At 47.7% G+C, this 14,584-nt stretch overlaps 1 protein-coding gene across 2 annotated transcripts in view; it reads right to left on the minus strand.

Moving 5' to 3' along the window:
• myt1la (myelin transcription factor 1-like, a) overlaps positions 1 to 14,117 on the minus strand; it is a 68,010-nt gene extending 53,893 nt beyond the window's left edge. For both annotated transcript variants that reach the window (XM_036549569.1, XM_036549567.1), the window contains exon 1: positions 13,971 to 14,117. The gene's annotated coding sequence lies outside the window, so the exon portion shown is untranslated. The remainder of the gene's footprint in view (positions 1 to 13,970) is intronic.
• Between the last annotated feature and the right edge of the window lie 467 nt (positions 14,118 to 14,584).

Below are 14,584 nucleotides of genomic sequence, written 5' to 3' on the forward strand. Positions count from 1 at the left end.
ACTGCTGGCTCAGTTCTCTGCCCCGCAGTCAGGAAGGAGTTAATAATTTCATGCGTGTCGAGGGTTTCTCGAGAGCCATTAAGCAGTCCAATTACTGAGCTCTGGAAAAAAAAATTAAAAGATAAAAAAAAAATGCTCTGGTCCTTTGTGCTGATGCCAAATTTCCAGGGAAGATTCAGACGGAAGTTGCTCTCGGGGGTTTAATAGTGGTGTGCCACCCCTGCCTTGACCTCCTCTCCCATCACTGCCCTATGAAATGAATGAAGCTGTAGCCAGCCGTGGGCCCGCTGCTCTCCTGCTCCGGGAGGTAACCCCCCCCCCCTCCGCACGCAGACGCCGCCGCGCTTTGGCTCCCAGCCACGGCCGTTTCAATCCCTCTTCACACTTGGCTGGAAAGGCAGGGCCCCTCCCGCAGAATCAGCCTCTGCGAATATTATCACCTGCCAGCAGCATGGGTAATCAGCGGCACACAGCTCATCTGCCTGCTCACACTACAGCTGCAAGCCTGCGAGCGCCGGGCACCGCACCACACACACCCCAAACACTCACCCCAAACACTCCTCCACACTACACCTGCAAGCCTGCGAGCGCCGGGCACCGCACCACATACACCCCAAACACTCACCCCAAACACTCCTCCACACTACACCTGCGAGCGCCGGGCACCACACCACACTCACCCCAAACACTCACCCCAAACACTCACCCCAAACACTCCCCCATACTACACCTGCAAGCCTGCGAGCGCCGGGTACCACACCACACTCACCCCAATCACTCACCCCAAACACTCCTCCACACTACACCTGCAAGCACCGGGTACCGCACCACACATCCCAATCACTCCTCCACACTACACCTGCAAACGCTGCTACAGCTGCTTTCTGCACCTCACTCACCCCAATCACTCCTCTGACCTCCCGGTAGTTACCAATACACACCAAATCTCAATGGCAAACAGAAAAGACTTGCTGTATGTGTGAGCACCTGTACATGGAGCGGCATACAGAGCTGTATAATAACTATCAGACACTGTCAGACAGGAATAACCATCAGCGCTGAGGAAGCCTCAGGAACGCGCGTGTGATTTAACACCGCGGCCGGCACCTGACGGTAAATGGGGAAATGCATTATGAATGAGATGTGTGGACAGCTGGTAAGTTGAGGTGATCATTAAACGCACAGCGGGCGCGTGGGGCACAGGCGCTGGCGCGGTCTCGGTACCACACGCGCCGTCAGATGAGTGTGAAGCAGGTCAGCGGGAGCACCAACGGCAGAACAAAGGAGAGAGACGCCAACGCAGAGCTGACCTAACCCAACCCAACGCTGAGCTGACCCAACCCAACGCAGAGCTGACCCAACCCAACCCAACGCAGAGCTGACCCAACCCAACGCAGAGCTGAACCAACCCAACCCAACACAGAGCTGACCCAACCCAACCCAACGCAGAGCTGACCCAACCCAACCCAACGCTGAGCTGACCCAACCCAACCCAACGCAGAGCTGACCCAACCCAACCCAACGCTGAGCTGACCCAACCCAACCCAACGCAGAGCTGACCCAACCCAACCCAACGCTGAGCTGACCCAACCCAACCCAACGCAGAGCTGACCCAACCCAACGCAGAGCTGACCCAACGCAGAGCTGACCCAACCCAACCCAACGCTGAGCTGACCCAACCCAACCCAACGCAGAGCTGACCCAACCCAACGCAGAGCTGACCCAACCCAACCCAACGCAGAGCTGACCCAACCCAACCCAACGCAGAGCTGACCCAACCCAACGCAGAGCTGACCCAACCCAACCCAACGCAGAGCTGACCCAACCCAACCCAAGGCTGAGCTGACCCAACCCAACGCAGAGCTGACCCAACCCAACGCAGAGCTGACCCAACCCAACCCAACGCAGAGCTGACCCAACCCAACGCAGAGCTGACCGAACCCAACCCAACGCAGAGCTGACCCAACCCAACCCAACGCTGAGCTGACCCAACCCAACCCAACGCAGAGCTGACCCAACCCAACCCAACGCTGAGCTGACCCAACCCAACCCAACGCAGAGCTGACCCAACCCAACGCAGAGCTGACCCAACGCAGAGCTGACCCAACCCAACCCAACGCAGAGCTGACCCAACGCAGAGCTGACCCAACCCAACGCAGAGCTGACCCAACCCAACGCAGAGCTGACCCAACCCAACCCAACGCAGAGCTGACCCAACGCAGAGCTGACCCAACCCAACGCAGAGCTGACCCAATGCAATGCAGAGCTGACCCAACGCAAACAGGGTGAGAGCAGTCCCCTCCTGTTCTCCGCAAACATCACGTGTTACCCACAGACAAAGAGAAACGCCTGGATTAACACAGTAAGTTTTACAGGTTTACTGTCCAAAGAAGCTGCATGCATTTTAATGCAGGTTTAAGCATGCAGGTTTTCACTGTCCTCGAGGGGATAGCTGGTTAAAATTGAGGCACTGTGATTGTTATATCCTGCAGAAGGTGAAAGAATGGCAGAGAGGGGGGTGATTATGCTACAGGAGGGACACGGCTGTCACTGTGAAGGACGGTGATTCAGGCACCTTTACTCTGTAAACCAGAGCCCAGATCACTGACACCCAAAGTGAAAACCAACGAGAACAAGACAAAAGCCTGACCTGTTCGTTTCCAGCGTGAATCAGGAGCCTCACTGCAGGGGCACAGGTGATAACAGAGCTAATAAACTGCAGGGCTTTGGATTGGGTGCCAGGTGTAGCAGGAGACTGCAATGCCCTCGTTTCCATGGCAGGAGCTTGGCAACCCAGCATCACTGTATCCACTGGATACTGCATTACTGAACCTACAAGGGCCAGGACCAATCAGGGAGGATTTGCAAAAACAGGTGCATTTTGGGATTGTTAGCGTCATCTTTGAATTTGTTACAGGCAACAGGCTTGGAATGATTGGCAGGCTGAATGACAGCAGTTCATTTTCATAAGTGTGCTCTTTATTACAACTCCTGGTAAATGTCTGCATGAAGACAAGCATTCACAATTTTCCGCCACAATTCCCGATTTTCAGAAATTGATAATAGTTGGTATATCATCATATATCATTCAAAACCAAATTCCAAAATCTCCCTGAATCCACTCCCTGAGCAGACCTTGTTTTAATTGTTCAGCCATCTCTGTCTAAGAAACACGATGAAATACCTTATGTATCTCTGTTACTTCTTTCCCAATGAACTGATGCTAATATTTTCAACTATGTGCAAAGATGATATGCAGATCCAATACAGTTTTAACAGCACAGAACACAATGTTCCCTAAAAACTTGCATGAGACACAAACAATAAGTTCATATTTGAAGCAGTGGTTAAAATGATCATACCGTGAAAACTCAAACCTTGTAATTATATTTCATTTGATGTACCTGAAGACAGAAGAAGGTTAAGGCTACAGTAAAACATGTATTATGTGGGACAGCTGGACATAGCCAGTCTTCCTTTGATGGTGGGTACATCCTTATCCCAACACTCATGTCAACATGTGCCAAGTATATTTCTTACATGCAAAACAAGTGGTCAGTCTGTAAATCTAAGCAATGTTTTCTAATGACACGGCTGTAGTACGTTAAGTCATGGATATGCCTTTACTTGTTGGAATTCCATACAGGCATGTCGTCTTTGATGCAGAAAATGTATTTAAAAAACAGCCAGCTTTGATATCACTGCATTGACTTGCTGTCTGCCGCTGAGAGCTGTCGTCTCCCTCGGCAGCAGGTTCGGAGTTCGGAGTGCAGCTCCTGACCATGGTGACGGGTGGGTCTGTGATCGCTCTGTGTCAGCCACCGATCCGGCCGAACCTCCCTCCCTGACCCGCTGGCGCTGGTGCTGTGCAGGGGAGAGGCCCCTCTCCCGTGTGCCAGCTCAGCCCGACACCGCAAGGCCACGTGGAGAAGGAAGCCGCTCTCAGCAGGAGGGGGTATAATGACACGAACACAAATATAATGGAGCCTCTGGCATTGTTTTGTTTGAATCCTGTGACTGGGTTTCTTAATATAACACTCAGCCTGGTAATGCGATCGCGGAGCGGCTAAGTGCAGTCACTGTCGCAGAGATGTTTCTCTCTGTCCGTCGTGTCCAATTTAAAGCACTTAGGGGATCACATTACTTAAAGGGGGAAAAGTTTCCTTTATTTTCCTCTTGAAATGTATTCAAGGGCAGCGTATGAAATGGTGCCAAGCTAATTTCTTATGGCATCAAAGCGCTATCAGAAATGGTAAATAGAATGATACAAATCTATGGTGCTGAAAGGATGCCAGATCCGCCACTTTCTGTGTGTGTACAGAGCATGAAGACAGCTGAAGATTTGGTAGACAAAGACAGAGGGAGGAAGACACAGATCTATGCACATATAAATATATGATGGTAGCTTTTGCAGACAGACAAAAGGTGCGAGTGGATTGTGCTGTAGATGATTCTATTGCTTGATCTGTGTGTCTCTGAAAGCACAAATAGCAATACTTGCCCAACACAACAGCAGAGGAAATATACACGTCTTCAAGACAAACAGACAAAGTTCTACTCTGTATAAAGAGTATGTATCATGTATGATATGTATCATGTAAGATGACTGATCATACGATAATACCATCAATCTAATAGCTTTGCTCATGCCCTTAAATCGTCTGTTCATATTCACATCGTCATGGAAACGGATTTTTGTATATTTGATTTGTATCAGTACAGAGTGACAAGAGTGATTGCATTTGTATCTGAGTGATCATGTTGTCTATCTGAAAAAAATAATAATAAATTTCAGTCAGTTTGCACAGCGATACACAAAAAACGGTCTCCTAGGTAAAAATGAGGTCAGAGCCATTGTATGTGCGCATGACACTGGAAACGTGGTCTGCAGCACCCAAGAGATGCTCTCTCAGGAAGCATTCAGGACACAAAGAGACACAGTGAACACCCGAGAAGGAACCAAGGCTACAGGGGGATTCTCATCTGTTAAAAGATGCCAATTCAACACAACACATAATCAAATCAAAGCTTTACTGATCCCCGATCTGCTTCACTGCGATCGGCCTTACTGACCTGTGATCTGCTTCACTGCGATCGGCCTTACTGATCCCCGATCTGCTTCACTGTGATCGGCCTTACTGATCCCCGATCTGCTTCACTGTGATCGGCCTTACTGATCCCCGATCTGCTTCACTGCGATCGGCCTTACTGATCCCCGATCTGCTTCACTGCGATCGGCCTTACTGACCTGTGATCTGCTTCACTGCGATCGGCCTTACTGATCCCCGATCTGCTTCACTGTAATCGGCCTTACTGATCTGTGATCTGCTTCACTGCGATTGGCCTTACTGCCCTGTGATCTGCTTCACTGCGATCGGCCTTACTGATCCCCGATCTGCTTCACTGCGATCGGCCTTACTGATCCCCGATCTGCTTCACTGTAATCGGCCTTACTGATCCCCGATCTGCTTCACTGTAATCGGCCTTACTGACCTGTGATCTGCTTCACTGCGAACGGCCTTACTGATCCCTGATCTGCTTCACTGTGATCGGCGTTACTGATCCCCGATCTGCTTCACTGTAATCGGCCTTACTGATCTGTGATCTGTGATCTGCAGTGAACACGTGGAGCTACAGAGCCCAGTATATTCTCCAGCAGAGGTAAGGAGCTGTTTCCCAGTCTGGGCCTTCAGAGGAGCAGGTTCCTCTGCCAGGGGTCAGTGAGCAGCGGGGCAGCTGAATCAGAGAGAGGGAGCTCAGCTGGCCCATCAAAGAAGCAGAACACTGAGAAGAGGAGAGGAAAGGAGAGGAAGAGGAGAGAGGCGGAGACGAGGATGAGGAGAGAGAAAGAGAGGGAGGGGAGGAGAGAGGGAAAGGGAAAGAGAGAGCCCAGATGGAGAAGAGGGAGAGCGCTCTGGGAGTGTGAGAGAGCAGGTAGCCTCTGAAACTAGGCCGATAGCTGCACCTGCTGCAGCCCGGGCTGGGAGGGCAGTCATGTGACCTGAACCATGTGACCAGCTATGGCCCTCAGGTCCACGGGTTTATGATGTCATACTGGATACAAATACACAACCCCAGGGAGCCACGCAGCTGAACCCACCCTGTTTTTCAGTTTGTTGGTGTGTCTCATTCTTTGGGGGACCTTTAGTTACACTGATACACAGTTGGCCAGCAAAAACCTAAAAGCTAAATTAGCGCAACCACCATAATGTCTCACACTGAATAAAATGAATTTCGTATCAATAGGCTGTTGGTTGGAGGTTCACTGTCACTGTATGCTATCATGTCAGGGCTCAATATGAACCTGAAAGCTGCTAACAAGGTCAAACACTCTCATCCCTCCATGTCCTCGGCAGGGTACTAACCCAAAACTATTTCATTTTTATGATTGCATGCATGTGTCAAAGTCAGTCACTCCATTTGTTCCCTCTCAGAAGAGAAAGAGTTAATTCTCCCAATCCTGCATGAGTTCTTCTCAGTTAGCCTGAATATTTTCTTTCCAAAAAGAGTCAGACAACTGTGGTTATGCACATATGCAAGTATTTCTAGGAAAATGAAACATTTCAAAAGCAATTTAATCTTTTATGAAGGGTGATTCTTCTGTACGTCTATAACAAAAAATTGCAGTTTTTTTAGACGGTGGTTTCAGGAGTTGTTTGGACGAAAGGAGAGATTCCATTGTTATGCACTATCCAGAGAAAGCTGGTCCTGGGGTTACTCTGAGAATGGAGCTTTTCTCTCAGCCCGCATCACTGAAATTTCTTTGAACCAGCCCTGAAATGAGTATTGACTGTAAATTTGTTTCTCTGAGAAATGTCAGACTGTACCCATCTATCAATGCGGAGGATACAAAAAGGGATTGAGCAGATCAATAGCTAGCCTGCACTGGCCTGGTCAGTCCTGGGACTTCACACTCCATGCACTAAAAAGAAGACCACATACCCAGGCACACAGTCAACAAGGGAGCCATTGTTGCCAGACTGTCTCTGTCTTTCTTCCTGTGGTTTGATGTGTCTGTGTGGATTAGCGGTATGTGGTTAAAGCTGGACGCAGTGCATCAAACAGACTGCTGTACCAACAGAAATACCCGCCACCTGGAGCACCTGTAACGCTGGCTGTATGCGCCCCACCCCTGAGCTGGGTGGGGGGGTCTGCAGTCCAGCCGCACTCCCAGCTCTTTGTGAATCACTCCTACTCTCAGAACTGTGAGGGAAGCTAAATTGGGTCAATCAAGGAAAAGATTAGTTTTATAAGGTGGATAAGTGCCCCGCTGGAACAAAGTCTGCAGACGCGACAGGCGTGCAAGCTCAGGGTAGAGGAGGCTCACGGTCTGTGAGATTCAAAACGCCAGCATCTCGAGCCTGTCAGACCGCGGGGTCATGTCAGATCACGTTATAGCGATTTTCCGGGGCAGTAAAAATATCAGTGTGCTGTGAACTCATCAAATAAAGCAAAGAATCAAAGGAATCTTTCAGGGAAGTCAAAAGATGTTAAGAAAAACTGAGGGAGGAGGTAATGTCCAGACGACCCAGCCTTGGTTCACCATCCCTGTAAATTCAGAGCAACACTGACTACCTTCAGAGTCTGGCCTGCTGGCCCTGATAGTCTATTGGGATTTTTTTAAATTGTTATTTTTATTATTTCCATGATATGATAGTGTAGGACTTGGGGCTTGGGAGACTGTTTATTTGAAAGTTTGATTTTATTGGCTTGCAGATGCCTCTTTCCATGTGCATTAAGTGTAAATGATCCCATTCACTTCCGTGTTCATTGGTTATGAGACAGTTTCAATAATAATGTTTGCCCTGTTGGTAGGCACCATACTACTCATTAAATTAGCCAGAGTATACAGTGTTGAGCTAATTGACAATTGGACGAATTAGGATCCTCAGAAGCGCTAAGGGACAGCTGTATTGTATGGTGTTTGATGAAACCTGTGTGTTTTGCACCTCCGCTAAGGCTAACTGTAACCATGGCGTCTGACATGTGACCTGCAGAGTCAGACGGTAGGAGGCCCAGGATGGAACAGTGTCTGGCTGGGGAAAGAGTCAACAAAGTTAAGCAGTCTTTTCTATCAAAGACTATTTCCAAACTCTTCATTTTCCTCTCTTCCTCTCTCTGAATCTGTACTTAATAATACCCACTTTGCTTTTCCTTTTATCCAAGCTGTACTTACTCTCTTTCACTCTTTTTTTCCCGTTTTACTTTATTGTGCACCACATTTTTGTCACCTGTTATTCAGAAATAAAGGTAGTTTCAGCCAATCAAAACTCGTCTGTCCCTTCAACCACCCTCTGAGTGATACAATAGGATTGCACTACTCTTTCCCCTTGCTTGCTCATATACCACCCATGTATTGTAATTTAGTGACACATCATGGCATTGTTCCATTCAACCACACCACAGACTCACATTCTACCAGGTCATTAAAATACACTGGATTTCAATTAAAGTTCATTTCAAAAGAACAGATTGATATTTAATAAAGCTGCAGTAAATGAATATGGAGCCAGGTCGTGTTTTCATTTAAAAAAAAAAAAAATCTGCCATTCTTTTTCCTCTGCTAAATTCTTGCATGGGCTGAAATTTGTGAGATTCTTCCTTTCTGTTAATGCGGATACCTTTGGGCCAAATGCAGGCCTCGGGTCTCTGTTTGGGCCAAATGCAGGCCTCGGGTCTCTGTTTGGGCCAAATTCAGGCCTCGGGTCTCTGTTTGGGCCAAATGCAGGCAGCGGGTCTCTCTTTGGGCCAAATGCAGGCAGCGGGTCTCTGTTTGGACTGGGAGTCTGTCTGTTTTCATGACCTCCACATGCCAGATTGATGAGGAGCTTCTACAAACCCAGTCAAGGTCACACTTTCTCTTCCAGAGCAGAACTGCAAATATTTGCTGTATCACACCCTCCTTTCCCTCAAAACCAGACTGCGGGGTTTACCGAATCTACCAGGGAGCCTGTGAGAGTTCATTATCACTTCTACCATAAATACATGAAGAAGAAAATCACTTTGAAAAATGCTTTTCAAAAGTGAAAATATATTTCCTTCATCAGCTAGCCATGGGCTCAGGTCAGTTAAAGTAACGGCAGGCCCCACACGTCTCTTGAGTCCCTTTCTGAAGGTGCTGCCCGTTGCATTGAGTGAGTCCAGGTTGCACCCCCACCGGATGAGTCTGTGAAAGAAACAACTTCTCACCATGGGCGAAACTGATGACCCGTAACTGTCTGCTCTGCGGACAGTGGCTTAAACATGCAGCGATGTCCAAAGAAAACAAGGCAGACACTCCGTGGTGTAAAGGGAAACAGCAGTGCATGGGGCCATTAATGTTTTCCACCATCATTATAAATCATAGTTATAATCTATAATATACACTAATCCATCATCCAAGTGTAACATTCTGCACGTCTAATTTTAGAAATAAAACATCTACCTGCCTGTACTATAGCTTGCTATAAATGGAAGTATATAAGCACCTATTACAGCACGCTGAACAGCTAACTATTTATCTAATTGCCTGGCTATATAAAAATTAGTTATGTGGTTAAAATAACTTGCTAGCTAGCGAAATACATAGCTAAATAGCCGGCTATATAACTGGCTACCTATGGATATAACAATTTGCTAACTAGTTAAAATGACTTCTTAACCAGCTAGCTAACTTATAACAAGGAGCTAACATTAGTACCTAGCTAGTGGACTGGCTAGCTGGTTACACTTGTTGAGAAAGCAATCACATTGTTTGGTGTTGGCTTGCAGACCATCCATTACCAGTTACTGATTGCCTGGTTTTGTATTGAAGAGCCTGACAAGCAAACTCGTAGTCTCACTGAGTAGCTACTTCCCTTTCAAACCATTCTGCCATGGAATACCACTGTTGCTGTACACTGAGTAAGGACGGACGATGTCCCCAGGTAAAAACCCTTCACCTTCTACCTTCCCCCCGCCTGGTGATGTCACTATATACTCATGTTCTCAGTGAAGGCGACTGGAGAGGCGACACAGCGGTCACCAACATCACCATGCTCCTCCCCATCATCCCAATCCCAATCTTTCTCAGGAACATTAGAGGAGTATCACTGTTCTGAGAACAACAGGTAGGTTGCCATGGTCACTGCCATTGTGGGGGGTTGGGAGCTTGAAACTCCAGCAGCATCAGAACTGTACTTTTATTGAGTGATTATGGCTACTGTTATCATAAGGCTGTCATCAGATGCTGTCATTCCTGCCCTTCCTGGGTCTGCCTCCTAGGACCTGCTCATCTCGTTTCCGAGTCATGCGTCACTGTCCTGCTCAGCCAGCTGTATGCATATCCAGTGACACCTGTGTTCCTCTCTGATAGGCAGAGACTGCACCTGAGTTCCTCTCTGATAGGCAGAGACTGCACCTGTGTTCCTCTCTGATAGGCAGAGACTGCACCTGTGTTCCTCTCTGATAGGCAGAGACTGCCTGTACCTGCAGAGAGTGGCAGGGCATGGTGTCTGCCATGTTTTTAAAGGAAGGCGTGGCTTTGCTCATCACGGAACACCCAGCCACACAGGTAATGTGGTGCTCACTTCAAAAGTGTCCACGTGTCTGTAAGGACTGTTCTGAGTCATGACATGGCTGGTGCTAACAAGGTTAGCAGTATTTGTTGGCACAGGTATCTGGTGAAGGTGAATACTTCTCTCTTGAGCATGTTTTATGAACAAGCTGTTATTGGGCGGGTTTTATTTAGTTTTTTCAAGTGGAAAGTACTACGGCTATACAACAGACCCAGAAGCATTGTCCCAGACCTTCCAATCAGTGTTTTTTGTTGGCTGGCAGACAATCAAGCCAAAGGATTCACAGGAAGTGCTCCCTGTTCAATGTCAAAGGATTCACAGGAAGTGCTCAAGGAGGGAGAGGTTGAAGACTGAGCCAATCAGAGTGTCAATCAGACAGGCCTTGAATTCTGCAGAGAGGCTAACTGTGTGCTGATTGAGCTGATGACTCACCCGCTGCGTGTGACGCCCTGGCCTCGATGCGTTAGCTCAATCAGGAGTGCGGGTGTCACTGCGTCGTTAGGCCTGATACACGGCTAATGAGCGAGGCCACCAGAGCACCCACAAAATCACCACACAGTTTACATATTTCATGCAAAGACATACTCCAAGCTTCGGTTATAACTTAATAAGTATTAAGATTTTGATTATCTGGATTTCGTAGTATCAAAATGTTATAAGGTGAGATGAAACGTAGGATATCACACAATCTCCCATGATGTGTGTGTCTCTGACTGGGGAGTAAAATGTAACTTTAATACCCACGCACTACTGCCTGGCTACACACAGCTGCCCGTTCCCCCAAACCGTGCCCCCCCCCAACCGCCACTGCCTCCAGTGGGCGGGCTATATTTAGCTCATCAGTCATAGCCGGTCTGTCACGACCGAACTGAGAGAATTCCTCACAGAGGGGAGAGAGAGGGGATCCCATTCAGACAGTGTAGGGTGGGTCTCCCTCAAATTCACACTCTTTTTCCAGTGCAGGTCAAGCACACTACAGCACGTTATAGCAGAATATTCACGGAGAAAGAGCAGCCTGGTCGTCAGTGCTGCTCATGCATCTTTAACAGAGTGCTCTCCAAACTGCACACATGCTGTCTGTGCTCCATCACTGTGTGGCTGCATTACCCTGCCAGTGCTGTGTATGTTACTGCTACACAGACGCGTCTCAGGGTATCCTGTGAAAAAAACCACATGAGAGCCCTGGCCGGAGGGGGGGGAGAGGTGACCGGGATGGATGAGCCGGTTACTTTATGATTTTTGCTAATTTCATGTCTTGTTCGTCTTAACTCCTAATATTACTTTTTGATCAATCTTATCAAAAAATGACATCTTCAGATTTGAGACAAGCAGTGACTTTCACTGAAGCTCAGGGAACAGGAGGAAGGAGACTTGTATTGAGGACGATGATGAGGAGGGTCTTTTATTGACTAGACATCTTCATCTAACGTACATACTGATGTGTAGGGTTGCATCCTAAATTTCCTCAGTATTTATGCGATTTCCCTGTCACATCAATTTCTTTATGAGCTCAATGCTGAACTTGCGCAGTTGGAACAAAAGCCATGCAGTTAAAACTCTTTGGATGAGTTCGAATTTAGATCAGTTAGTGCTAGTATTCATATCATATTTAACACTTTATAGCTTACTGACTTGGTTTGAAGGGATTCCATTTTTACCTTTAACTGTAGACTAATGTCAGTATCACAAAGCTCAGACAGTTGAAACATCTAATTTCTATCATTTTCAGCCAATCAGAGTGAGCAATGCCAGTAATTAAGCTGTGTGAACAAGCTATTGTGTTGAAAGAGAAGTCATGTAGCTAGCTTGTTGAATTAAGAACATCAACTAAATTATAACGGGCTGTAAAATGTTGTGAATTTTAAACTTCATTGCAGTTTTGACTTGTCATTGAACATAAGTATTTTATAACATAATTTACACATTTGATTAGAATGCCTGTGATTGTTTTGGTAATTAAAAACGATCATTTATTTATTTATTTTGTCAATGAAAACAAGACTTGATTGAAAGTATATATACACACAGAAGCAATTAAGTCTAAAATTAACTTTTTAAAAAAAAAATCTTTCTAACTTTAAGCAGAAGTGGTTCCCCTCGCCCTGTGTGAGGATCTCATCCCTCACTTCAGTCTGCACGTTTACAGACGTGCACACACGCACACGCACACGCACTCACCCCGAGGCACCAGACAAAGGCAAACTCCCGAACCCCCGTGCAGCGCGCACAGCACCACCTTTTAATCAGGTCTCGTGAAAATCGCGTGAGAGCACGACAGGTTTCGCCCTCTTTTACCTTCATTCATCATGTGACGAGCATGCAGGACTCCTTTAGCTTTCCGTTCAGTCAAGCCTCCATTCACTGGCAGGACAAAGTGATTTTTAAAGATTGTCCACAGCGTAGTTTACGGCTCAGAACGGACAGCCCCAACAGTCAGGATGGTTTCCTCACCTCTGGACGGACTCACATGATGAAGTATTTGAACTCCTCTTACATGTGAGGCCACAGCTATTGTATATTTCATTTTATGTTAATTATTTGTATTTATTCCAAAATGCTAAATAACATCATGCAAACATGAAATAAAATGAAAAATAAGTGAAATTGTTATACAGGGAAATTAAATGAGTGGAAAAAAATATGCAAATCTATTTATATATTACCTAAAATGGGAACATGTAAAACATACCAAAAATCAGATTTCTTGCATTTTCAAATCAATAAAACTGTATCTAAAGCATTCTAATAAAAACACAGCAAAACAGTCTCTGTTTACATAATCATGATGTGTTCCTGAGAGTTAAAGTTTTGAGGCTTTGGGTATGAATATCTCAGTAATAACAGACAGTGAACATTCTGAAAGTTGAGAGTTCGGTGCGAGTCTTCAGGGCTGTGGAGAGCCACAGTGACACAGGTAGCCTATCCATCATGTCTGGCCGTACGGCGATGCAGAGTGACAGCAGAGAGGAGGCTCAGTGCAGAACACCCCTCTCAGATCATGACATTCATCTCTCACGCGGTTCTAAGCGGAGTTAGCCCACTCCAGAGAGGAAAGTGTTTGCATTCAGCTGCAGTGACCCTTCCCTGCCTCATATAAAGCAGCTTATTCTAAGACAAAGGCAGCACAGGACTCTCTGTCTACTGCTGCAAAGAACCAGCAAACTGACAATAAAGCAAACTGCGGATGCGAACCGTGCGGATTTGGGTTGTCTGCTCTTCACCAGTGTTTGAAACTGAAGAAACAAAGTAACGCTACGCTTATACATCGGGAGCAAAATATCACTCGAAACCACCCCCCCCAATTGTTAGATTTAACCCCCCGCCTCCCGCTGGAAGAGTCTGAGATACAGCACAGCTTGCAGATGTGCAGCTAAAGTAGGCTGCTGTCAGAGAGAGACGCACAGCCAGGCAGTGCAGAGGAAAAGGTGCACTCACCTCCCGGTCCTGCCGTGCACAAAGACTGTGATGAAACCTGGTGAAACAGGGACTCCTCAGCTCTCTCTCTGCTCAGCTCTGCTCTGCCACTGTTTGTAAATCTGCTAATGGTCTCCCTCTCCTTCTCTCTGCCTGCCTCCCTCCCTCGCTCTCTCCCTCTCTCTGCCTCCCTCCCTCTCGCTCTCGCTCTCGCTCTCTCTCTCTCTCTCTCTCTCTCTGCCTCTCTGGAGACGTCGCGGCTGCAGAGTGGTGGGGGGGTGGGGGGGAGGCTGGCAGACGGGGGCACGGGAGGCAGGGTTTGCGTGTGGAATGCGTGCTGTGAGCTGCGCTGTGAGCTCCACTGGGCGGGCGAGCGGGCGGGCGAGCAAGCGGCTGGTGACGCCGGGACACTGCAGCAGAGGAGAGACCGGCACACGGAGCGCTCCCTGCCACCTCTCGCACCCGCAGCCGAAACCAGGGCCTCCGCCGACCCACACAGACCACAGCCGAGCCTGTTGCAGAACGCTGATGTTCAGCTGGCAGGGAAGGGAGGGGAGGCAGGCAGGCCAAGGGAACGTTCCCACCTCCCTCTCTCTCCCTCTGTCTCTGTCTCTCTTCCTCTCTCTCCCTCTATC

Source organism: Megalops cyprinoides, chromosome 17 (assembly GCF_013368585.1).
Source record: "Megalops cyprinoides isolate fMegCyp1 chromosome 17, fMegCyp1.pri, whole genome shotgun sequence".
In the NCBI taxonomy this organism is placed as follows: Eukaryota; Metazoa; Chordata; class Actinopteri; order Elopiformes; family Megalopidae; genus Megalops; species Megalops cyprinoides.